This window comes from Balaenoptera borealis (genome assembly GCF_965194805.1).
Source record: "Balaenoptera borealis genome assembly, chromosome: 8".
Taxonomy (NCBI): domain Eukaryota; kingdom Metazoa; phylum Chordata; class Mammalia; order Artiodactyla; family Balaenopteridae; genus Balaenoptera; species Balaenoptera borealis.
In genome coordinates, this window is record NC_138865.1 from 104,201,127 (window position 1) to 104,225,727 (window position 24,601).

General features: G+C 39.8%; 1 long non-coding RNA gene and 1 pseudogene across 10 annotated transcripts in view; one reads left to right on the forward strand and one right to left on the reverse strand.

Moving 5' to 3' along the window:
- Nucleotides 1-24,601, reverse strand: part of LOC309633436 — a 360,009-nt gene that overhangs the window by 219,667 nt on the left and 115,741 nt on the right. For 7 of the 9 annotated variants that reach the window (XR_014247507.1, XR_014247508.1, XR_014247510.1 and 4 more), the window contains one exon: nt 20,413-20,544. The exons of the other annotated variants lie outside the window; for them this stretch is intronic. This is a non-coding gene — a long non-coding RNA (uncharacterized lncRNA). The remainder of the gene's footprint in view (nt 1-20,412; nt 20,545-24,601) is intronic. 9 annotated transcript variants of the gene reach the window in all.
- On the forward strand, nt 4,158-10,396 carry LOC309633245 (acyl carrier protein, mitochondrial pseudogene; annotated as a pseudogene). The gene has a single exon. The product of its transcript is annotated as an acyl carrier protein, mitochondrial pseudogene (transcript).

Consider the following 24,601-nt stretch of genomic DNA (forward strand, 5'->3'; position numbering starts at 1 on the left):
ACAGTTTAACCATAGCAGCTGCTCCTGATCACTAATTGCCTGCAACATTAAACAATGGATGCGTATCAGTTCCCAGACTTTTCCTTCTGTGTCAACCTCAGAGCTTCCAGATATTTACAGATTTCTCCAGGTCGTTTCATTCCTCTTGTGCTGAACTCTGTCAGCCTATGACTGAGCAAAAGATGGTATGGGATGGATCCAGGCGACCTTTGGCATGAGCCTTGGTGAAACCAGAGCAGTAACAGATGGGGTTCCAGACCCGGAGACAATCTGGCTCCACACAATCTTTCCATGACTCAAAGGACCTTGACTAAATTTCCGTCACCACTCCTGGTTGATGGGTGATTTTCCATGTAAATTTTCTGGGAACTTCTTCATCAGAAACTATGTATAGCCATGTATCTTATTGTCCACGCAAGGAACTTGAAATTTGCTGCTTATTCTTTTTTTTTTTTAATCTACTATTTCAAGTCAGTTTCCAAGTCCTATCAGTGCTTCCACCTAAGCTCTTGATTCTCTCTGTTCTCTCAGTCTCCACTGCTCTTACATAAGCCACCATCTTTTTAAGCTAAGGTCACTATAATATCATCCCAACCAATATTTCCTGACTTCCATTGAACCCCATTCCACCTATGCCTTATCACAGCTGGAATGATCTTTCTAAGACACAAATTGTATCATGGCATTCCCTTGAATCCCTTTCCAGTGACTTCCAACTAGACTCAGAAACTGAGTCCAATCTCATCATCCTGGTTGACTCTAAATCTGCACTGTTCAATACGGTAGCCTCTAGCTACATGTGGCTCTTTAATTTACATTTAAATTAATTACTATCTCATAAAGTTGAAAATGAAGTTCCGCAGTCACACTAGCCACATTTCAAGTGCTCAATAACCATATGTAGCTAGGAGCTACTATTTTGGACAATGAAGATACAGACTATTTCCATCATCACGAAACTTTCTATTGGAAAGCGCTGCTCTAAATATTGAAAACTGGTTAACATTACTTACCTTATTGTAATGCTATACATGGCCATCATATTGGGCAATGGTGCCTGCGAACACTGATGAAGGGAATGTAAACTGATGTGAGCATTCTACAGTGCAACAGTTCTTAATGAAATTAAGGATGCTTATAAGCTCCAGAGAACTATCACACAGCTCTCAAAGGGAATACACTCAAGGTTGTTTGTCACAGCATTATTTGGGCTAGCAGTTTATGGAAGACAACCTAAGAGTTCATGACTAGGATGACTAAAATATGGAAGACGCATATTGCAGAATACTGTGAAGCAGCCAGAAGCAAATGACTAGATACACACATACTTATCTTTAAAACATATTGTTATATTCTTACTGTGGAATATGAGTTAGCAGTAAAATAATTTTAAAAGTACTAATATATGCCAAAACTTGGATGGATCTCACAGATATTAAGTTGAATAAAAAAAGTCAGACATAAGAGAGTGCATACTTTATGATTCCATGTTTATGAAGTTCATTGAACATGCAAAATAATTTTTGGTGATAGAAATCAGAACAGTGGTTGCATCTAACTGGGGATTTACTGTAAAGGGACAGAAGGAAACTTTCTGGGGAGATGGAAATGTTCTATGTTTTGATCAGCGTGTCCATTACATGGAAATATACATTTGTCACACTTATTTAACTATATGCTTAAGATCTGTGTGTTTTACCGTATGTAAACAGACCCCAATAAAACTAGTTATTTTTAAAAAATACATAGTTTTAAAGGCAAAAAGATTAGTTTCAGATGAGATATACAGCCATGTATATATGCATTCAAAACCACAGTATTTTATAAAGTTACTCATAAACAAAAGGATACATAACAAAAACTTTGAATCAGTATTTTTGCTGAGGATCAGGGGACATAAATGCTAGTAGGAATTAGGGATGAAAGAGATATAAATTAGGATAAAGTAAACGAGTGAGGGTCCTTAAATGGACTAGAGGTGATTGAGCCATGACTGGGGAGTGTGATCAAGTCAACTCAACTTTCTGTACCAGAAACCATAAGACCTTCACTGGGAGAGAGCGCCTCTCTTTTTTTTTCCAGGGGTGGCTGAACTAGGATCGTGTAATACTTGTGTGAGGTGGAGTCTAGAGGAAAGAAAGGGGTTGAGGTAGATAGGAGGGATGGAGATACTGCGGGAGGGGAAGATGGAGATGGGCAGAGAGAAGGGGAAGAAATGGAACATCTAGACATTTGAATCTTCAGAGTTTCTGAGACAGCTCCATCTCTGGAATTTTCAGGAATATAAACACATATATTTCCTTATTTCCCCCCCTTAAACTAGTTTGAGTGGGTTTCTCTCATTTGCTTTCAAAAATGTACTAATATCCTAAAGTAGTTTAATATTTTAAAGAATCTGTGTTAAGCCCTATTTTAGCATTTTAAAAACTTTTTATCATGGAAATAGTCAAATATATACACAAATTGAAAGATTAGTATAAGGAATTCTCAGCTTTAACAAGTTTTAGAATATTGCTAATATACTATATATCTCACACAAAAATACTTATGTATTTCTAAAGAACTGTTTTTAAAAATATAACCATGGGGCTTCCCTGGTGGCGCAGTGGTTGAGAGTCTGCCTGCCAATGCAGGGGACGCGGGTTCGAGCCCTGGTCTGGGAAGATCCCACATGCCGCGGAGCAACTAAGCCCGTGTGCCACAACTACTGAGCCTGCGCGTCTGGAGCCTGTGCTCCGCAACAAGAGAGGCCGCGATAGTGAGAGGCCCGCGCACCGCGATGAAGAGTGGCCCCCGCACCGCAATGAAGAGTGGCCCCCGCTTGCCACAACTAGAGAAAGCCCTCGCACAGAAACGAAGACCCAACAAAGCCACACATACATACATACATACATAAATTAAAAGAATGTAAGCAGACAAGAATAGCATTAAAAAAAATATATATATATATAAAACCATGATACTAAGATTATACCAATTTCTCCCTTAACATTACCAAATACACAATGTTCAAATTTCCGATTGCTTAATAAATGTCATTTTACCATATTTTTTCAAAGCAAGATCCAAACAATACCTAAAACAATTGCTATTAATGTTTCTTGAATTTATTTTAATTTACAGTTTCCCCATCCCTCTGTGTATATGTGTGTGCACATACATGTGAGCCTGTGTATAACTTATTTGTTGAAGAAACTCACACTTTGCTCCCACAGAATTTTCCTTATTCTGGATTTTTAGACTGCACTCTTGCTTCATATCTTACTCTGGTCCTGTATTTTCTAAGAACTAATAAGGTTTACTTTAATTCTTAGGCAAGAATACTTTATGGAGGTATTCTATAGTTTCTGTTGCATCACATCAGAAGAAAATTAATGTCTGATAATGTCTCTTCCAGTGGTGTTAAGAGTGATCAGTACATTCAGGTGTTTTCAGCTGGATCCATCTATTTTAAACTTCTTTATCAGCTTTTTACCTAAGGTTTGAGAATCCATTGATGATCGTTCATCATTTCATTAAAGGTGCTAAAATGTTGATATTTTTTTACTCCTGTGTTTAATAGCTATAAATGGTCTATAAAGAAAGCTTTTCTTTTCACATTATTTGGATACGTGAGGTACAGTTCTTATAGGAAAGATACGTTAATACTTGATTCTTTCCCCATGTTTAACAGTTTCCAGAGTAAGCTGACACTTATAAAGGCAAAAAATGAGAGTTTGGGATTTTTGTTTAAAAATATCTTTATGAGCTCATGGATTATAAAATATTTTATATGTTTAAATCTATTTCATTTATTATTCTCTTTGTGGCCCAAATGTTCTATTTTTGGCCAATGGCCGCTCATGAGTCCTTCTTTTTTTTATAACTTTTTTTTTTTTAAATTTATTTATGGCTGTGTTGGGTCTTCGTTTCAGTGTGAGGGCTTTCTCTAGTTGCGGCAAGCGGAGACCACTCTTCATTGCGGTGCGCGGGCCTCTCATTATCGCGGCCTCTCTTGTTGCGGAGCACAGGCTCCAGACGCGCAGGCTCAGCAATTGTGGCTCACGGGCCCAGCCGCTCCGCAGCATGTGGGATCCTCCCAGACCAGGGCTCAAACCCATGTCCCCTGCATTGGCAGGCAGACTCTCAACCACTGCACCACCAGGGAAGCCCTCATGAGTCCTTTTGATCCAATGTCATTCATTGATATACCTACTTTTTTTTTTTAAATTAGAGTATAATTGCTTTACAATGTTGTGTTAGTTTCTGCTGTACAATGAAGTGAATCAGCTCTATGTATACCTCTATCCCCTCCCTCTTGGACCTCCCTCCCACCCACCCCCATCCTACCCATCTAGTGTGATAAGATGTCCCAGGCTCCTCTTATGTTCCTGACCCGAGACCTGGAAGGAATTAATTATTTCTCCAAGGTACCCTTTTTCTTTTTTTGTTGGGAAATGGCATTTTGAAACAACACCATCTGGGAACTAACAGTGATCGTCACTGCTAGTCATTATGGATTGGACATTGCTTCTCAGTATTTTCAGTGGACAGAGCTAGGAAATATATATATTTTTAAGAGAAAATATTTTTCTATTTCCAACCACATGTAGACAATTTGTGGTTTGGTTAACATCTTCATTTTAAATTTTTATCTCATCTGCTGAAAAAATTTTGATTTTTAAATACTTATTTGCTTTATCCAACTATAAGATAATAGTATTGGAATAAGGAGGCCAATATTATTACTATCAATATCATTGTTGCAAGCAAGGTTGTTTTGGCAGTTCATGTTGTCCTTGGTATATGTTACCACATTATCCTATTTATAGTCAATTAAAATGAGTCTTCCATACGTAGCTAAGTCACTGACTTAACACACAGATCCATTTGTTACATTTTACTTTTTGATGGATTGTTATTTGATTTTTATGGATTGCCATTTTTATTTCTGATTTTTTAAAAAAATATTTAAAACATTTACATGGCTCCAAAGTCCTGTTTAGAAAATGATATATTCAGACAAAGTTAGATTTTATTTTAACCTTTACCTGTCTCCCTCTTCCTCCCTATAGATAACTGCTTTAATTTGCTTATTTTTGCTTATTCTTCTATTTTTATGTATGTGCATATGTGGATCTTAGATAAGAAGTAACATGTGCTATACATGCTGTTCTGCACCTTGTTAAGCCTTATTTCAGAAGTGAAGAATCCTTCCTTTGAGACATTCTATTTTCCTGCACCTACCTCAATTATTTAAGTAAAAGTAGGGGTTTGTGTAGAGCAAGTTTTCTTAACAAAAGGCACACTTATATTTTGTAACCAATGTGAAAAGGACTTGAAAAGTTAAGAAGTTCCTTTGAAGGCTAAGGTCTAGGACTATTAAGATTCACAGCAGAGTTTCTTTCCTCTCTGGAGTTGAACAGATTTTCGATGAAGAAAGTGTAGGCTTTGCTAATGGAGATGGCCTTGTGTATATACCGAACTGGGTTTGTGGACATTAAAAGCTACTTGACATGCACCGATCTTTTACTGGTAAGAATTTGGGAATAGTAATTTCTTTCCTGCTTCTTTGATCTCCTCCCAAATCCCATGGTGGTACATTATGGCTGCAGAGAACTGTAAATGTTAGCAAGCAGCAATTTGAAAGCCCTAAAAAATGTAGTTGCAGAGGCAATTCAAACATCAGGTATCCTTCTCATCATCCGGACTCTGGTTTTAGAGCTATTGAGGGAATTCTGTCAAATCTCAAACTGCATTGGATCGCTGATCTGGTATGAATACTCAGGTTACTCTGAATAGCTGCATTTTCAATGCATGAAAGCAGCTGTTACTTCTTTCTGTCCTTTCCTTAAAACAAAAACCAAAAAACATACATATACGTACATATATATGTGTGTATATATACATACATATATATGTATATATACACACATACACACACACATACATATATTTCACTGAAAAGGCATTTCTTTCTGAGGACAAATATAGCAGTTTTGAATAAGGAGGTTGAAATATCTACCCAGTCTAGATGTATGTCTGATCCTTAATGTTCTCTCACTGAGGTCTCTCCATACCCATTTGCACTTTGGGAATCATATTCAGTAAGTGTGCTTGGGTAGTTAATGACAAAGAAAGACATTGTACACTTCCTACTACAATCACTGTGAAGAGACTGAAGGTTAGTAAAAAGGGCAAAGGTACAGACTGAAAATCCTATGCTCTTTTTCTCTTTCCTATAAATTGTAGTATAGAAGATAAATGCATAGTTTATTTTTAGCTGTACAAAATAAATTTTATTTTACTAATATTGTTCACATTCAAACATGCACATACATTGTATGTTAATTATCTCTAATTCTGTCGATGCTATTTATTGGGGTTTCCCATCTTCCAGCATTCTGAATTATCAAAAAATGATCTGTGTCTACAAAAATGGAAGCTACTTGCCTCTAGGAGACTGAAGAATGGGGAAGAGGGTGGTGGGGAGGATTCACCTTTCCTTAAAGATCTTTGTCACTAACACTTAAGGACCTTTTTGACCTCAAAACCTTTCAGTATCAGTCACCACCCTTCTGAGGTAAATAAAAGAGAAATTGATGTCAAAACAAATGGCTGTCTCCATAAATTCTAACCAAGTCAGTAATAACTCCAGAAGAGAATGAGCTGCTGCTTGCTGTGTCCTCTGAGATTTTAAAACTGTCTGGCTGAGTATTTAAGCAGAATAACACCTTTTCTAATCTGACCTGCCCACACTCGACTCCTACTGCATCCCTGCCTACCTTCCCCAAACCTTCCTTCTCCAGAATTAATGGAGACACGATCGGGAGAAACAGCTGAACTAGGAGCTGCATGAAATTCTTGTTCATCTAGCAGCATGCTGTGCGACCTGAGGCCAGCTTTTTTCCTCTCTGCACCTCAGTTCCTCTCACCATAAAATGAGAGGCTTGGAATAATGATCTCCATGGCTCCTTTCAACTCTGACATTTGGGGGAATCTACAAAAATGCTCCAAGATATTAGAAGAGTTCCATTTAAACACCTGGCCACTTTAGAAGGGCTTTGCATATATATTGTATTTCACTTGCTAAATCGCCAAATAAACCTGATGTGAGTGATCCCCAAGAGGACACGAGACCAAATTGCAAATGTCTGTTTGTGATGATGGAGGTCTTGTAATCTGAGCATTGATCCTAGAAAGCCTTTGGGTGCTTCTCAGAGTAACGTAAGATTATAAAGTGATGTATTACCCATGAGAAATCCTTTCCCATTTACATTTCATTTTCCTCTGTGGTATTTAACTTATTTTTTTATTATGTACCACCATCATAAATATTTATACTGCAATGTATGATTGGTCAATAAAGAAAAATCAATACTGGGTTTTTGCTGCCCAGGAAAGAGATTGTTCTTTACCTGATTCTAATCAAGACTCTCAAAAAAAAAAAAAAAAAAAATCACAGGTGGGAAGGTGGAATAGGGACTCAACTGGGAAAAGGAAAACATGTATTATTTATTTTATATTTTTAAATTATATATATTTTACACTTACACACACTCACACTGATACCCAAAGGCTTTTTGTTTAAAACTGTCTTGTTAGCAACCTTCAATTCAGTCTAACTGCCTTCCTATAGTGCCTATGAATTACAGAAAATGATGAACTTTAACACAGAAAGCCATCACAGTTACTCCATTGTGGTTGTATCTGCCGTTATATATAAGGGAGATGAACTTGGAAGTAAGAAAAAAAAGTTTGCTCATCACTTCCATAAACCGTATTTACCAAGTACCGACTCTATGCCAGGTAATATTTTAATGCTTGTGTTCCAGCCGAAAGGATCATGCTCTTACTTTATAATAAAGGGGGTAGACAAACAAAGGGGATAAGTCCAGTTAGGCGATTAAAACAAGCTTAGGTGATAGAGAGTCACTGAATGTCTGTTTAGATTGGTTAGAGAAATTCTTGAGAAGTAACTGTAGAAGCTACAATCAGATCATCAATAAAATTACAACAATCCAATTGAGGAAGTCAGACGCACAAACAAGTAATTGTAATATAAGGCAAGAAGTGGCCAGTGCTCCAAAAACTCTTGCTATACTCAGTGGGTGGTTTAGGACCAGCAACACCAGTATCATCTGGGAGCTTGATAGCAATGGAGGATCAGAGATCCCACCCTAGATCTGCTGCATTCTAACACATTTTCCAGGTAATTCAAAGGCACATGAACATTAGAGCAACACTGTTCTTAACAAAACAGAATTCAGAGGAAAAAGAAATCATATCCACCTTGCAGATGGAAGGGTTCCTGGAGGAAGAATTATAAAGGCAACCTAAGAAAATGGATAAGATGCAAGTCATTCTTTGTTAATCATTTCTTCTCCATGTTATTTAGAGGGATTCACAACTAGACCATACAATGAGAGCCATCATGCTAAAATTAACAACAGCATCAAAGAGAATAACATACTTAGGAATAAATTTAATCAAGGAGGTGAAAGATAAGTACACTGAAAACTATAAACACTGAGGAAAGAAATTGAAGAAGTCACAGATAAATGGAAAGATATCCCACTTTCATGTATTGGAAGAATTAATATTGTTAAAAAATTTATACTACCCAAAGCGATATAAAGATTCAATGTGATTACTATCATAATTCCAATTGCATCTTTCACAGAAATAAAAAAAAATTCTAAAATTTATATAGAACCATAGAAGTTTCCAAATAGCCAAATTAATCTTGTGAAAGAAGAACAGAGTTGGAAGCATCACACTTCCTGATTTCAAATTACATTACTAAGTTACAGTAATTGAAATAGTATGGTACTGTCATAAAAACAGACACATAGACCAATGGAACAGAATCAAGAGCCCAGAAATAAACCTGTGCATATACAGTCAACTAATTTTCAACAAAGGTACCAAAAGTATAAAATGACAAAAGGATAGCCTTCAATAAATAGTGCTGAGCAAAGTGTGTACACATGTGCAGAAGAATGAAATCGGCCCCTTACCTTACACCATGAGCAAAAACCAACTCAAAATGGATTAAAGACAAATATAAGACCTGGAATTATAAAACTTCTAGAAGAAAACATAGGGTAAAAGCTCCTTGATACTGGTCTTGGCAATGATTTTTTGGATATGACATCAAATGCTTACATAACAAAAGGAAAAATAAACAAATGGGACTCTATCAAACTAAAAAGGTTCTGCACAGAAAAGGAAAAAAATCAATAAATGAAAAGGCAATGATGATTGGGAGAAAATATTTGCAAACCATATATCTGAAAAGGGATTAATATTCAAAATATATAAGAAACTCATGCAACTCAATAGCAAAAAACAACCCAATTAAAAAGTGGGCATCCTGGGTCGGCATAGCCATGGCAGCTCGTGTCCTCCGCGCCTGTGTCCGCCGACTGCCTGCGGCCTTCACGCCACTGCCCAGGCTCCCCACGCTGGCCACGGCCCAGCCACTCAGCACTACCCTTTTCCCCGCGGGGCCCAGAGGAGGCCTGGGGCTCTGCAGTCGGCCTCGCTGCTCGTGCAGTTTCCAGGTGGAGTTACATAGCTGTGCCCCCAGTATAGTAACACACTCCTTTGACATTAGAGGGAATCAAGGACCCTGTCCTTTACGTCTTGAAACTCTATGACAAGATTGACCCAGAAAGGCTCTCAGTAAATTCCCATTTTATGAAAGACCTGGGCTTAGACAGTTTGGACCAAGTGGAGATTATGATGGTCATGGAAGATAAATTTGGGTTTGAAATTCCTGATGTAGATGCAGAGAAGTTAATGTGCCCACAAGAAATTGTAGATTACATTGCAGATAAGAAGGATGTATATGAATAAAATATCAGACCCCCCCCCTTTTTTTTAACATCTTTATTGGAGTATAATTGCTTTACAATGGTGTGTTAATTTCTGCTTTATAACAGAGTGAATCAGCTATACATATACATATATCCCCATATCTCCTCCCTCTTGTGTCTCCCTCCCACCCTCCCTATCCCACCCCTCTAGGTGGTCACAAAGCACTGAGCTGATCTCCCTGTGCTATGCGGCTGCTTCCCACCAGCTATCTATTTTACATTTGGTAGTATATATATGTCCATGCCACTCTCTCACTTCATCCCAGTTTACCCTTCCCTCTCCCCGTGTCCTCAAGTCCATTCTCTATGTCTGCATCTTTATTCCTATCCTGCCCCTAGGTTCTTCAGAACCATTTTTTAAATTTTTTAAAAATTCCATATATATGTGTTAGCATATGGTATTTGTTTTTCTCTTTCTGACTTACTTCACTCTGTATGACAGACTCTAGGTCCATCCACCTCACTACAAATAACTCAATTTCGTTTCCTTTTATGGCTGAGTAATATTCCATTGTATATATGTGCCACATCTTCTTTATCTGTTCATCTGTCGAAGGACACTTAGGTTGCTTCCATGTCCTGGTTGTTGTAAACAGAGCTGCAATGAACATCGTGGTACATGACTTTTTTTGAATTATGGTTTTCTCAGGGTATATGCCCAGTAGTGAGATTGCTGGGTCATATGGTAGTTCTATTTTTAGTTTTTTAAGGAACCTCCATACTGTTCTCCATAGTGGCTGTATCAATTTACATTCCCACCAACAGTGCAAGAGGGTTCCCTTTTCTCCACACCCTCTCCAGCATTTATTGTTTGTAGATTTTTTGATGATGGCCATTCTGACTGGTGTGAGGTGATACCTCATTGTAGTTTTGATTTACATTTCTCTAATGATAAGTAATGTTGAGCATCCTTTCATATGTTTGTTGGCAATCTGTATATCTTCTTTGGAGAAATGTCTATTTAGGTCTTCTGCCCATTTTTGGATTGGGTTGTTTGTTTCTTTGATATTGAGCTGCATGAGCTGCTTGTAAATTTTGGAGATTAATCCTTTGTCAGATGCTTCATTTGCAAATATTTTCTCCCATTCTGAGGGTTGTCTTTTCATCTTGTTTATGGTTTCCTTTGCTGTGCAAAAGGTTTTGAGTTTTATTAGGTCCCATTTGTTTATTTTTATTTCCATTTCTCTAGGAGGTGGGTCAAAAAGGATCTTGCTGTGATTTATGTCATAGAGTGTTCTGCCTATGCTTTCCCCTAAGAGTTTTATAGTGTCTGGCCTTACATTTAGGTCATTAATCCATTTTCAATTTATTTTTGTGCCTGGTGTTAGGGAGTGTTCTAATTTCATTCTTTTACATGTAGCTGTCCAGTCTTCCCAGCACGACTTATTGAAGAGGCTGTCTTTTCTCCATTGCATATTTTGCCTCCTTTATCAAAGATAAGGTGACCATATGTGTGTAGGTTTATCCCTGGGCTGTCTATCCTGTTCCATTGATCTATATTTCTGTTTTTGTGCCAGTACCATACTGTCTTGATTCCTGTAGCTTTGTAGTATAGTCTGAAGTCAGGGAGCCTGATTCCCCCAGCTCCGTTTTTCTTTCTCAAGATTGCGTTGACTATTCAGGGTCTTTTGTGTTTCCATACAAATTGTGAAATTTTTTGTTATAGTTCTATGAAGAATACCATTGGTAGTTTGATAGGATTGCACTGAATCTGTAGATTGCTTTGGGTAGTACAGTCATTTTCACAATGTTGATTCTTCCAATCCAAGAACATGGTATATCTCTGTTTGTATCATCTTTAATTTCTTTCATCAGTGTATTACAGTTTTCTGCATACAGGTCTTTTGTCTCCTTAGGTAGGTTTATTCCTAGGTATATTATTCTTTTTGTTGCAATGGTAAATGGGAGTGTTTCCTTAATTTCTCTTTCAGATTTGTATCTGTTTGTATCATCTTTAATTTCTGTTCATATCATCTTTTGTATCATCTTTAATTTCTTTTGTATCTGTTTGTATCATCTTTAATTTCTTTCATCAGTGTCTTACAGTTTTCTGCATACAGGTCTTTTGTCTCCTTAGTTAGGTTTATTCCTAGGTATATTACTCTTTTTGTTGAAATGGTAAATGGGAGTGTTTCCTTAATTTCTCTTTCAGATTTTTCATCATTAGTGTATAGGAATGCAAGAGATTTCTATGCATTAATTTTGTATCCTGCTACTTTACCAAATTCATTGATTAGCTCTCGTAGTTTTCTGGTAGCATCTTTAGGATTCTCTCTGTATAGTATCATGTCATCTGCAAACAGTGATAGCTTTACTTCTTCTTTTCTGATTTGGATTCCTTTTATTTCTTTTTCTTCTCTGATTGCTGTGGCTAAAATTTCCAAAACTATGTTGAATAACAGTGGCAAGAGTGGACAATCTTGTCTTGTTCCTGATCTCAGAGTAAATGCTTTCAGTTTTTCACCGTCGAGAATGATATTGGCTGTGGGTTTCATACCCCTTTTCTTCACTGAGAGAAGACTCAGAAGATGCTGGTGAGTGTCTGGAAGTGAGAACGCATTTCTGCATCATTGCTGACTTTGATGGAGTAATTCTGTTTAGACTTGTACTTAAATCGTCTTAAGTGTTTTTGCCCTTTGAAAATAAATCTATAAAACCAAACAAACAAAAAAAAGGGGGCAAAGTACTTGAATAGATATTTTTCCAAGGAATACATACAAATGGCCGATAGGTATATGAAAAGATGCTCACTAACCATCAGGGAAATGCAAATCAAAATGACAATGAGATACCTGTTAGGCTGATTATTATCAAAGAGACAAAGGATAACAAGTGTTCGTGAGGATGTGGGGAAAAGGGAACTCTTGTACACTGTTGGTAGGAATATAAATTGGTACAACCATTATGGGAAAAGTATAGGGGTTCCTCAAAAACTTAAAAATAGAACTACTGTATGATCCAGCAATCCCACTTCTGGGTATATATCCAAAGGAAATAAAATCACTATATTGAAGAGATATCTGCACTTCCATTTTAATTGTAGCATTATTCACAGTAGCCAAGATATGGAAACAATCTAAGTGTACCTTCACAGATGAATGGATAAAGAAAATGTAATATTTGTATCTGGCTAGCTAGCTAGCTAGAATAGGATATTATTCAGGCTGTAAAAAGAAGGAAATCCTGCGATTTGTGACAACATAGATGAATCTGGAGGACATTATGCTAACTGAAATAAGCCAGACAAAGAAAGAAAAAACTGTATGATCTCACTTATACGTAGGACATAAAAAGTCAAATACATAGAAGCAGAGAGTAGAACGGTGGTTACCAACGGCAGAGAGTTGGGGGAAATGGGGAGATATTGGTCAAAGAGTACAAATTGGCAGCTGTGTAGGATGAATAAGTATAAATATTTAATATACAGCATGATGACTATAGATAATAATAAACTTAATATTGGAGATTTTCTAAGAGAGTGTATTTCAGATGCTCTATGCATAAAAAAGGGGGAAAAGGGGTAACTAAGTGGGGATATATGTTAATTAGCTTGACTCTAGTAAGCATTTCACTATGCATATATATGTCAAACCATTATGTACACCTTAAATATATACAATTGTTACTTGTAAACTCCCTCAAAAAGAAAGTATATATTGGGAATGTTTGGTCTTTCTATACCTGGGGATGGAAATATAAACCCCGAGTATAAAAGTTTTGATGTGTAACAAGAATTTGGTGATATCCTCAGCTCTGGAAGTACCTTATCTGTATTGAGAATGGTCCCTAAAATCTGTCTCATTAGGGCAAAGCCATCTTGAGACATGCTTCATTAGCTACTGCACTATGGGACCCTTTTGTAAACTTGGTTAAAAAAACTTGACATTTTATTAGGAAAAAAGGGACAACTTATGTGTCTCACCAACACATTTAGGTATTCTGGAAGGATCACAAATTAAAATGGTGTGGTCTGTGTGTGGTGACTTCTGGATGTGTGATCCTGGAAGAATGCAACTAAATGGACCATTCATCATATTCTACCTTATGTCAAATCAGAAGATTTTCAGCACAAATACAAATTGACACATATGTGTGTTTGTGTGTGTGTGCATATGCACTGTGATGTAGAAGAAAGAACATAGCCTTGCAAATCAGATAAATCTGATTCCAATCATTTTACTTCTCTAAGCTTCAGCATTCTCCACAAAATGGGATTAATAAAAACTACCTCATAAGGTTGTTGGAAGAATTAAATGAGATAAGTAGAAGTCACTTAGTCCCATGCCTGGCACAGTGTATGTGCTCAACACTAGTTACTTTCTGTTTAATAAAAATATTATCTATCCTGTTCTAAGAAAAAACATCTAGACATATTATCTCTACAACTAGGAGACATTACTTGGAATCATCTCACCACAGATTATGAGAAATAAATAAGATTTCTTGATACTGATGTTATTAACATGGAGTGCCAGATAGATATTTTTGGACAAAGGTATGGCATAAATAATAAATATATGAAAGTAATATATTATATGAACAAATCAACATCTCTTGGGCTTTCCTTGTCATTGTGGCACAATTCCATTTGGGAAAGGAACAGAAGAAATAATGCTCTGTCAGCTCCTAGGTTAATTACTAGTCATCATGTTGGCTGTTTTATGAGGAAAACATGTATTGTAATTGTCACATGTTCAGCTCTAACTTTGCTAATAACCCTTTAAGAAGATCTCTGTTAATTATCTAATTTGCCTGGCAAATTAGGCTGATTTAAGAACCCAATATGCCTGCTACAATCTCCCTACAGTTCAAAATTTTCAGAACTTAAGTGAAAATATGATTGGCTTAAGTTTTCCATTATGGTGGTATAATTCTTTGTTAGCTTCTACCCCATCACCCACTCTAATTCCTAAATTACATTTGATGAGGCACCAAGAAAGACAGGACTTTGGAGAGGGCCCCTAGGGGCTACGCTAATTGAATATTACTATCAAAACAAAGCAATCACAAGTCTTGAAGGTATTAAAATCTGGTGCAGAGAAAGTGACAACAGCATAGCCAAGAAGAAGAAAAAAGGACTTTGAAATGAAGACACATTAAAGGCAGGGCAAACATAAACAAACCGTTCTGGCTCATTTGCCCTTGTCCAGCCAGAGGAGTCAAGGTCTTTATGAAAGAAGCCAAGATAACTGATAAACAGTCTCTGCTGTAAGCAGTGGTTAAAAGGGAGAGAGTGGGGGCTTCCCTGGTGGCGCAGTGGGTGGGAATCTGCCTGCCAATGCAGGGGACACGGGTTTGATCCCTGGTCTGGGAAGATCCCACATGCCGTGGAGCAACTAAGCCCATGTGCCACAACTGCTGAGCCTGCGCTCTAAAGCCCGTGCTCTGCAACAAGAGAAGCCACGACAGTGAGAAGCCTGCACATCACTCTCTGCAACTAGAGAGAAAGCCCGCGCACAGAACAAAGACCCAACACAGCCAAAAATAAAATAAATAAATAAATAAATAAATTTAAAAAAAAAAAAGGGAGAGAGTGGCGGAGTTTTGCTGCTGATATACATTGAAAGACATTCTAGGCTCTTTTACTTTCTTTTCTTCCTTTTTTCTTCCCTCCCACCCCCCACTCCTGACTCCTGCATAGCAAGACAACAGCATCTTGAAGTGGTTTCTTTCATGGAATGTTTTTATGGGAAAAGGAGGAAAATTCTTGGTATTTTAGCCTTGCCTGAGATATGACAGCAATGCACCCCACTGCACCTCTACCACCTCACCTGCCCACTGGAATATTTAAAGTGTATGCTCGTCTTAGTCTTGTCCTTTCCTAGACTGAAATAGAATTAAGTTGAGGAGGGATAAAGAGAGAAGTTTCTACACAGCCGAGCAGGAGACCTGAGCTGGAGTCTAGGGTGGGATGAATTGGGAGGACTCCCCATCTTCTTTGCTGCAGGGCCCTCATCTGTTCAATGAAGGGGAAAAGTAGTTTCAACTGCTATGTCACAGGGCTACAAATACCTGACGGCTGCCTGGATTTCACTGTGGAAGGATTATAGCTTTCAGCAAAGTGGTTTTATAGCACTCTGGTGGTTAAAGGCCCATCCTTTGGAATATTTTAGACCTGAGTTTTAATTCTGGGCCCATATCTTGGGCAAATTAAATAATCCTTAGATTGCCTTATCTGTAAGGTGTAGACAATATTATAACTTTTTCAATGTTATTTGCATGTGTGTGTGTGAAAATTAAATGAGATAAACACAATGCCTGACACAGAGTTAAGTCTCTGATAAAAAGACAGAGCCTTTTACAGAACCCTTTCCCCCACCTTAGGACACTAGTGTGAGCATTTGGGGCCTGGTGCTACAGAAACCATTTTAAAATCATGAGATAGCAAGCACATAGATAAAATCGTGGGTCCTTTTTTTTCTTTTTTAAATTAATTAATTTATTTTTATTTATTTATTTTTGGCTGCGTTGGGTCTTCATTGCTGTGCATGGGCTTTCTCTAGTTGCGGCGAGCAGGGGCTACTCTTTGTTGAGGTGCATAGGCTTCTCATTGCGCTGGCTTCTCTTATTGCAGAGCACAGGCTCTAGGCACGTGGGCTTCAGTAGTTGTGGCATGTGGGCTCAGGAGTTGTGGCTCGCGGGCGCTAGAGCACAGGCTCAGCAGTTATGGCACACAGGCTTAGTTGCTGCGCGGCATGTGGGATCTTCACCGACCAGGGATCGAACCCGTGTCCCCTGCATTGGCAGGTGGATTCTTAAACACTGCGCCACCAGGGAAGTCCTGAAATCCTGGGTCCTTGATGGCATCACTGAGCCACAAAACCAGCCTGGAATTGTCAACTACCAGACTTCTTGATAAATCAGTTAATAAATACCTGTATTGTTTTAATGACTATTACTCAGAACTTGCTTATTTCTAATTGGCACCCTAGATGGTACACAATAAGTGTTTAATTGTGGAGAGCTCATGGTAAACACTCAAGTATGGCCTTTTGAAATTGTAAGTATTCAGAATGGTAGTTGTAATTTAGGTGCTGTATTAAGGCTTCTTTTTTCTTCTGCCTTTTCCCAACTTGACTCAGAGCTCCTTGGGGGCACTGAGTTCCAACGCTGCAGATGACACATTGTAAAACTTCTGGTCCATTGGCAGGAATCAAATTCACCTCTACAGTACAATTTTATTACAAAGTCTGATGGAAAGGGGGGTATGTAAATCTGGGTTAGAATCCCAGTCTCACTACATCTTTCTTGCTGTGTCACTTTGGGTAAGTCACTGGTCCCCTCTAAAAAATGATGACAATACTTTCTATGTCTCAGGGCTATAGGGATTCAAAGACATAAAATGAATAGAAGACGTTATAAATATTACACATTTTTAAAGTGTACCCCCACTCCCATTTGAGTTTTTACCCCAAATTTGGCCATTGGAACAAACTAGAAAAGTGAGGGTCCTCTTCAAATCTGTATCTCAAATGTGGCTGGGCTGTGGTCATCACTGTACATTCTCTAGCGTGTTCGGAGGCTTTGCTCCAAAACATCTGGGTGTTTTATGACTTGAATCCCAATTTAAAATTCCACAATGCCTCACACAATCATCTCTCTTTATCCAGAAAATGCTTTGCATCAGACCAAATAAGAAAAGCAAGAGCCTGGTGTGCAATCCTTTCAGCTGTCTTTTGATCTCTCTTCTGCTTCTACTAAGAGTTCAACGCACAAGTCACTTCTCCACCACTAAAACAAGGGTTGTACCATAAAGGCCAGTGATTCTTTCATTTCATAGTGGTAAAAGCATTTTAGCAAGTAAGCTGGGCTTAGGTCTCTGTTCTGACACGTATTAGCTATGGTATCCTGGGCAGATAACTCACTGAACTACTGTCTTCTCATGAATAAAATAACATGAGAAACACAGGTTTCGCATGGGAACAAAATGAGATCATGCATGTGAAAGAAAGGTCCTGGTAAACAAAGAAGTTCTGCACGGTATCATCTATATTAAAAATCACATGATTTATGAATCATTTCAGTGGCCTGTGTCATTTTTTACAAAAAGCAACTGGAACGATGGTTTGCAATTCACCGTAGGTGCTTCCCCTAATTTTTCCAAGGAAATGTATTTTAAGAATTCTTGCTTGTGTAATTGAATCAACGGATCCAGATAGGGCTTGCAAAATAGCCATCAGTTATCAGCTATTTTCTTTGAATTCTTTTTCTAACCGGTACCTAGAGAATCTTCCTGTTGAGGGACTACTTGAGACTAGGAAGTAAGCTAAAGAAAGAAAAGTATATAGAAGAAGCTATAAGATGTGAAAAAAAAAAAGCACAGGTGTATTCATTTCCTAGGACTGCTGAAACAAATTATGACAAACTTGGTGGTCTAAACCAACAGAAATTTATTCTCTACAGATCTGGAGGCCAGGAGTCTGAAGTCAATTGTGTTGGCAGTGTTGGATCCTTCTGGAGGGTCTGAGGAAGAATCTGTTCCAGGCTTTTCTCCTAGCTTCAGGGGGCTGCCAGCAACCTCACACTCCTCGCCTTATACCCACATCACTCCAATCTCTGCCTTCATCTTCCCACCACCTTCTCCTCTGTGTGTCTGTGTCTTCTTTTGTGTCTCTTTATAAGGACAGTTACCATTGGATTTAGGATTCACCAGTAATCCAGAATGATCTCATCTCAAGATCCTTAGCTTAACTATATCGGCAAAAACTCTCTTCCCAAATACGGTCACATTCACAAGTTCCAGGTGGACTTATTCTTTGGGTTCCATTCAACCTACTACAATGCTCTCAGAGTTATACTAACCTGGATTTGAATCCCAGCTTATACACTAACTATGCAACTTCTACTCTTTGGAGAAATCACATCCTCACTTGTAAAATGTTGCCATGATAATATCTTTACAAGATTGTTGTGACCTTAAAAGAAACCATGAATAATGAGTGCCTGCCAGGCACTGGCCACTCAATACATGGTGACAATTTTTTTAAATAAATGCTGGCTTTGGCACATCTAATATTCATGAAATAAAAGCCACTCCAAAGGAAGAAAGAAATACTCAGATTTAGCAGAAAGTGCCCTGGACTAGGTCTCAGAAGTCCTTTATCTAAATTCTGCTACTCACCCATTAATTCTAACAACTTTGAACAGTTTTGTCTCACTTAGTGGTGCAGAATTTACTCTCCCCATTTGTAAATTGTATGAGTTGAACTAGAAAACCTTTGATTTCTTCCCTTTTTCTGACATTCTGGAGTTTTACAAGTATAACATTTTAGATTGTGTTGGGAATAACTGGGTGGGAAAACACCCCAAAATTCCTACAGTCCAACAGGAAAGGAAACCTCTAGCCACCGTCTTGACTTCACATAGTTTTGAAGGTTTGTTTTTAGGGATAGACTTTAGTTAGGCGCCCCTCCTATCCACTTCTGGAAAGTGCAGTGAGCAGGCTAAAGTGAAACTTTGGGGACAGCTCTTATCTTTTCAGACTTTCAGCTGAGATCCTCCAACCTCAACTGCCAATTGCTCACCCACCACTCTTCTGAACCCTGTCACTGCCTTTGAGAAATGGTCTCCCTGCCTTCTTGGGCAGGTAAAGTCTGGGGGTAGGAATGCAGAGATGATCTGGACAGTCAAAAAACTATGCATGCAACCAGGGCTGGCTATATAATTTGTGGGGCTTCTTGTTCAAAATCAGGACAAAAGTGCCATTAAAGGTACAAAAACATAGCTTCCTTTCTTCCACAGTCTCTCTCCCAGCCTGTCAGGATGTTTTATGTTTGCTACTGAATGCTGCACTCCCTCTGGCAGGAGGACACTCACAGTGTGAGCGCAGACCTTCCTGGGTGCACAGAGCCCCACGCTACACACTTTTGTATTCACCTGGCTGTTGGCAGGATCCTCCAGCCTGATGTAGCATGCCCTGGCTGGAGGCGAGATGCAGCCTTCCCTTCCCAGGGTCCCCTGCTCCAACACCCGGGGGATGTGCAGCCATCAAAGAACTGCAACCTCCACACTGGGTCACACTTGGTACCTGGATCATGGGTGGGTGAGAGGCTCACCCCCACCACTGACTCACCTGCAGAATGGGCAGAGACGCTGCCAACCTGGGGCAGGGAAGGCTGCTGCCACGCCCCTCCCAGATTCACCATGGAGCCTGTGTGCCTGACCCCTAAACATTCTGCACTCAGGACCCCGCAGGAGGTAGAGGGTAACAGTGGGACACGGGCCTCACCCTGCCCATCACTACCTGGTCATCATTCTGGATGATGAGGGCAAAGGACAGGGCTGGGAGGGGGAGGCCTGCTTGGAGCTCAGGCTCCAAGCCCCTGGTGCATGATCTATTGTCCCATCAGACTTCACTTACGCAGTACAAATCCAAACAAAAAATTAAGGATTTCAAGACAGTGACTGGGGAGCATTAAACCCAGGTTGTGTGGCCCTTCCGAGCGCAGGGTCTGCGTGGCCGCACTGGTCCCACACCCGCGGAGCTGAGCCCACCAGCAACATAAGCCTAAACATACGTCCAGCAACTGACCTCCTCTGGGATGTGACTTACCTGATCTTCCCCTCCAGACTAAAGAACGTGTTTCCCCGGGATTAGGAAAAGTTTCCAGAAGCCCCTTTCCATGTGGAGTTCTGCTAGGCTCTAGGAAGGACTCAGCTATTTTCCAACTATTGCACTTCGCTCCTGGAGGGACACAGGAAGGATTGTGAGGGCTCTGAGAGACTGAAACTACTTAGCCAACGGTGAGCTCCCCGAAGGTCACTCTGTGTCCTCTCATCTCTATGTGAGCTGTTTACCTCTGGACAAGCAGCCTGTGACTCCAAAATTAGCAACACTTCTTTTTATACCCAAATGATTGTAGCCTGTACTCCAACCAGTCTAAACCCCCAAAGTGTTACACCACCCCACCTAGTGTTTCTTGGCTGTTGAAGAGACCTTTGCAGGTTATACTCTGATACGTACAGGCAGAGGGAAATCCTTCCTTCTTCCACACCATCTGGTTGTGACATTATCTAACTTTGTAGGTTGCCTTGGCCCTCACTAGGCTGCCATTCTACCGGGCACAGCTGTCCTCACTGGGCTAGGTTCATTTCTACCTCCTGCTCTGACCAAGGATGAGGAAACACTCTTAGACACTGAGGATAACAGAATGGACATAGGACACAGAGTGTAACATGTAATTGCTCCAAGAAGTGGCTTCATTCAAAATCCACTGGTCAAGTACAACTTGATGGTCCCTTATGTAGTCATGCTTGCCTAGCTCTCAGTCTTACGCAGGAACTGGTTCCACGCACGCCCCCCTCACCCGTCACATCCCAGTTGCCTGGGGTTGCTAAGCATCTCCCCATCACAGCCAAGTCTAATGAAGCCTGCCTCCGTATAAAAGTGGGAACTTTTTTTTTTTTTTTAATTTATTTTTTATTTATGACTGTGTTGAGTCTTCGTTTCTGTGCGAGGGCTTTCTCTAGTTGCGGCAAGTGGGGGACCACTCTTCATCGCGGTGCGCGGGCCTCTCACCATCGCGGCCTCTCTTGTTGCGGAGCACAGGCTCCAGACGCGCAGGCTCAGTAATTGTGGCTCACGGGCCCAGTTGCTCCGTGGCATGTGGGATCTTCCCAGACCAGGGCTCGAACCCGCGTCCCCTGCATTGGCAGGCAGATTCTCAACCACTGCGCCACCAGGGAAGCCCCGAAAAGTGGGAACTTTTCCCTCCTAGTTTCTAAAGAGTTCTTGACCCAGTCCTTATCTTCTGCAACAGGATTAGATCGCTCCCCGGATGACTGACAAAGGGGATTATACATTCTCTTCAGGGAAAACTTCACGTTCGCCCACAAGTGGGTATTATGGCCCCTTGATGTAGAGTAGACAGTCTTCATTGTTTGGTACTTCTCTATGCACTGGTAAATAATACCAGGTGAGGGTAACTCACTCTATGTTCTCTGTACTGCTGAGTTCCGTTCTGTCCTCTTTCTCTCTCTCTCTCTCTAACAAGCTTCCCACTAGATCAATATGATGAATGTATCAGATCTACACACCCCTTACGTATAATTCCTTTTTATCTACTCTGCTTCTCCTATACGCAGCTGCTCATAATTCCACAAGAACACTCTATGATTTAGGAGAATATTTTTTCCAGGGAAGTAACTTTCTGAAGCCTGATTTTATTTAAAATACATATAAATATTATGTATATATATGTGCACTTATCAACTTGTCATCTAAATCTGAGGAATTTACATTAGGTGGGTGGTGGTGTTCAACTAAGATCATCTTGAATAACTAGGAGTGACTTTTGGAGTTTTTGTTTTACACTGATACCTAAAAGGGGCTATAAAGTGATTTTTCTCAGTATATAAGGGTCTACTTCATCCACTCTAAATAAACTGATTGGGAGGTTCTTTTGTACTAGATGCTATTCCATGCCTGAGTCAAGGCAAGACTGGCAGCCAGGTAGAGTATGGAAGTAGATAAATAAGAAAGATTCCTGTTTTCATGGAGTTTCTGGTATAGGTGGAAACAGACAACAAAGATGTAAACAGATAAACCAGATAACTTGCAGATAATGATGAATGCCAGGAAAATAAAAGGTAGCATAGTGAGAAAGTGACTAGGCTGGTAGTCCTTAGACTGGGTGGTCAGAGAAGCATTTCTGAGGTCAAGATGTTTGACTGAGACTTGACTAAGAAGAAGAGGAGGCAGCCATGCAAAGATCTGGGCTCAAAGCTTTCACGCAAAGGAAACAGCTAGGGGAACGCCCTGAGATGGGAATAATCAGCTCTTAAGGAACAGAATGAATGTTGGTATGACTAGAGCAGAGGGAAAATGTGGAAGACGAGCTGAGCTCTGACTAGAGACAGAGTCCAGTCCTGCAGGGCATGAGTAGCCATGTTAAGGAACTTGAAATCCAGATAATTTGATGCTTTTAAGCAAGAAAATGGCATGGTATAGTTAAAAGATCCTTTTGACTGCTTTGGAGAAAAGATACGGTAGATGATAATAGTGGAAACAGAGAAAGCAGTTGGAAAGCCATCATGATAGGCAGGGTGAGAGATGAGTATGGCTTGTGTCTGAATGGTAGCAGTAGAGTTGGCCAGGGAGGAGAGATTTCAGGATACTTTCTGCAGGTGAAGGAAGTAGGACTCAGTGATAGACTAGATGTGGAAGAGGTAAAGGAAAGAGAAATCAAAGATGACTCCTATAATTTTGACTTGAGCAATTGGGTAGGTGTCATGTGAAAGCATCTTCTGAGATGGAAAGACTGGAGGAGGGAGTGCGGCTAGATAATGAGTAACTGCCTCCTAAGGTGAGGCCAAAGGAACCTGGGAAACTGTGTATACCTTTCAAATTACCACTATTTTCACCTTTATAAGCAAACAAAACAATTTTAAGTTTCTGTCTCAACTGGGCACTTCACTGTGGTTCAGTCTCCAGACTTAGAACAGGGCCATACACAGAGTGAGTCTTGAAGATAAATATAGACACATATTAGTTGAACGGTATGAGAGTAAAGCAAACTTAACACTGGCAACGACTTTGTAGTTTACAAAGCACTTTCCCATCCTGATCCTCACTTTCACCCTACAGAAGAAATAGTATTGCAACCCTTATTTTACAGAAGAGAAAACTGAAGCCAAAGGAACAAAGTGACCATTTCAGGCTTACATAACTCCGCTGGATCCTGAAACACAGGTATCTTGAAACTGCGGTCCCAGCCTTTGTCAATAAGACAAAGAGTCCTGGAAAATCTCCCTGTGTATAAACTCCCAGGAGCTTTTCCCTCCATCACTTTACATCAGCCAGACTCTGACTCACAGCTGGAGAATTAGCCTCCTTATTATGTAGTGAATTCCATGAGTACACACCAAGTGTTGTTTTCTGCAACAGGCTGAAGTTGCTACCTCTTTCAGTCTCTTTCTTCCATTAAACATGGAGTATTTTTCCTTGGAAAACTGTGCCCAGGTTAAGGGGGCTTCTCCCTGGTTTTGTGTAGATGCTTTGATATGCTCCAAACTCAATAACTTTCCTTCAATCCCTGGGGCCTTGGGAACAGCCAACCCACATGTGGTGGGAAGCGAGGCAAGAGGGAAGGAGGAATGTGAGGGAGACACAAACACAGCACAATGTTTTCTTTCTGAGAAACTTCATCAAGGCTCCGATTCCAGTGACCTCACCTTCAAGCAATGCCAGCTCCTTTGCTCTAAATCAAAGTTGACTTGTGGTGGTGGTTCACATGCTTTGAGTCTAATGAGCCTACAGCTTCTGATGTTGCAAAAGAATTCCTGAGGGTAGTTAGCAACTGCCCTCTGAGATCAGGACAGTCAATGACCCTGACATATGTCAACTTCCATGTTTCAGGGCAGAATCCTGAAGGAAGGTGTACATGGGACACTAGGCTGTCCATGTGGTGAGCCTCATTCAAACCGGGACACTTGCTGCAAACTAGCAGGGTGTATTCTGTACTCTCCTTTCAAGGAAATGAAACTAAATTATAGAAACAGGCTCTCAAGGGAGCGCCCTGCTTTTGTTCTTGTCTCTCACCCTTATGTCTTTTCTCAAAGCACTTCATGTCACTTCTCTGCTCCTAATCTTCTAGTGCCAACTTTTCAGAAATAGAATATAATCCATGTGTTTTTGATGTCCTACAAGGCCATTCATGATCTGACCCCCGGCTATATCTGACTTCTTTTATCACCGTTTCCAGTACTCATTCCCATACAAGCTACTCCAGTCTTCTTGCTAT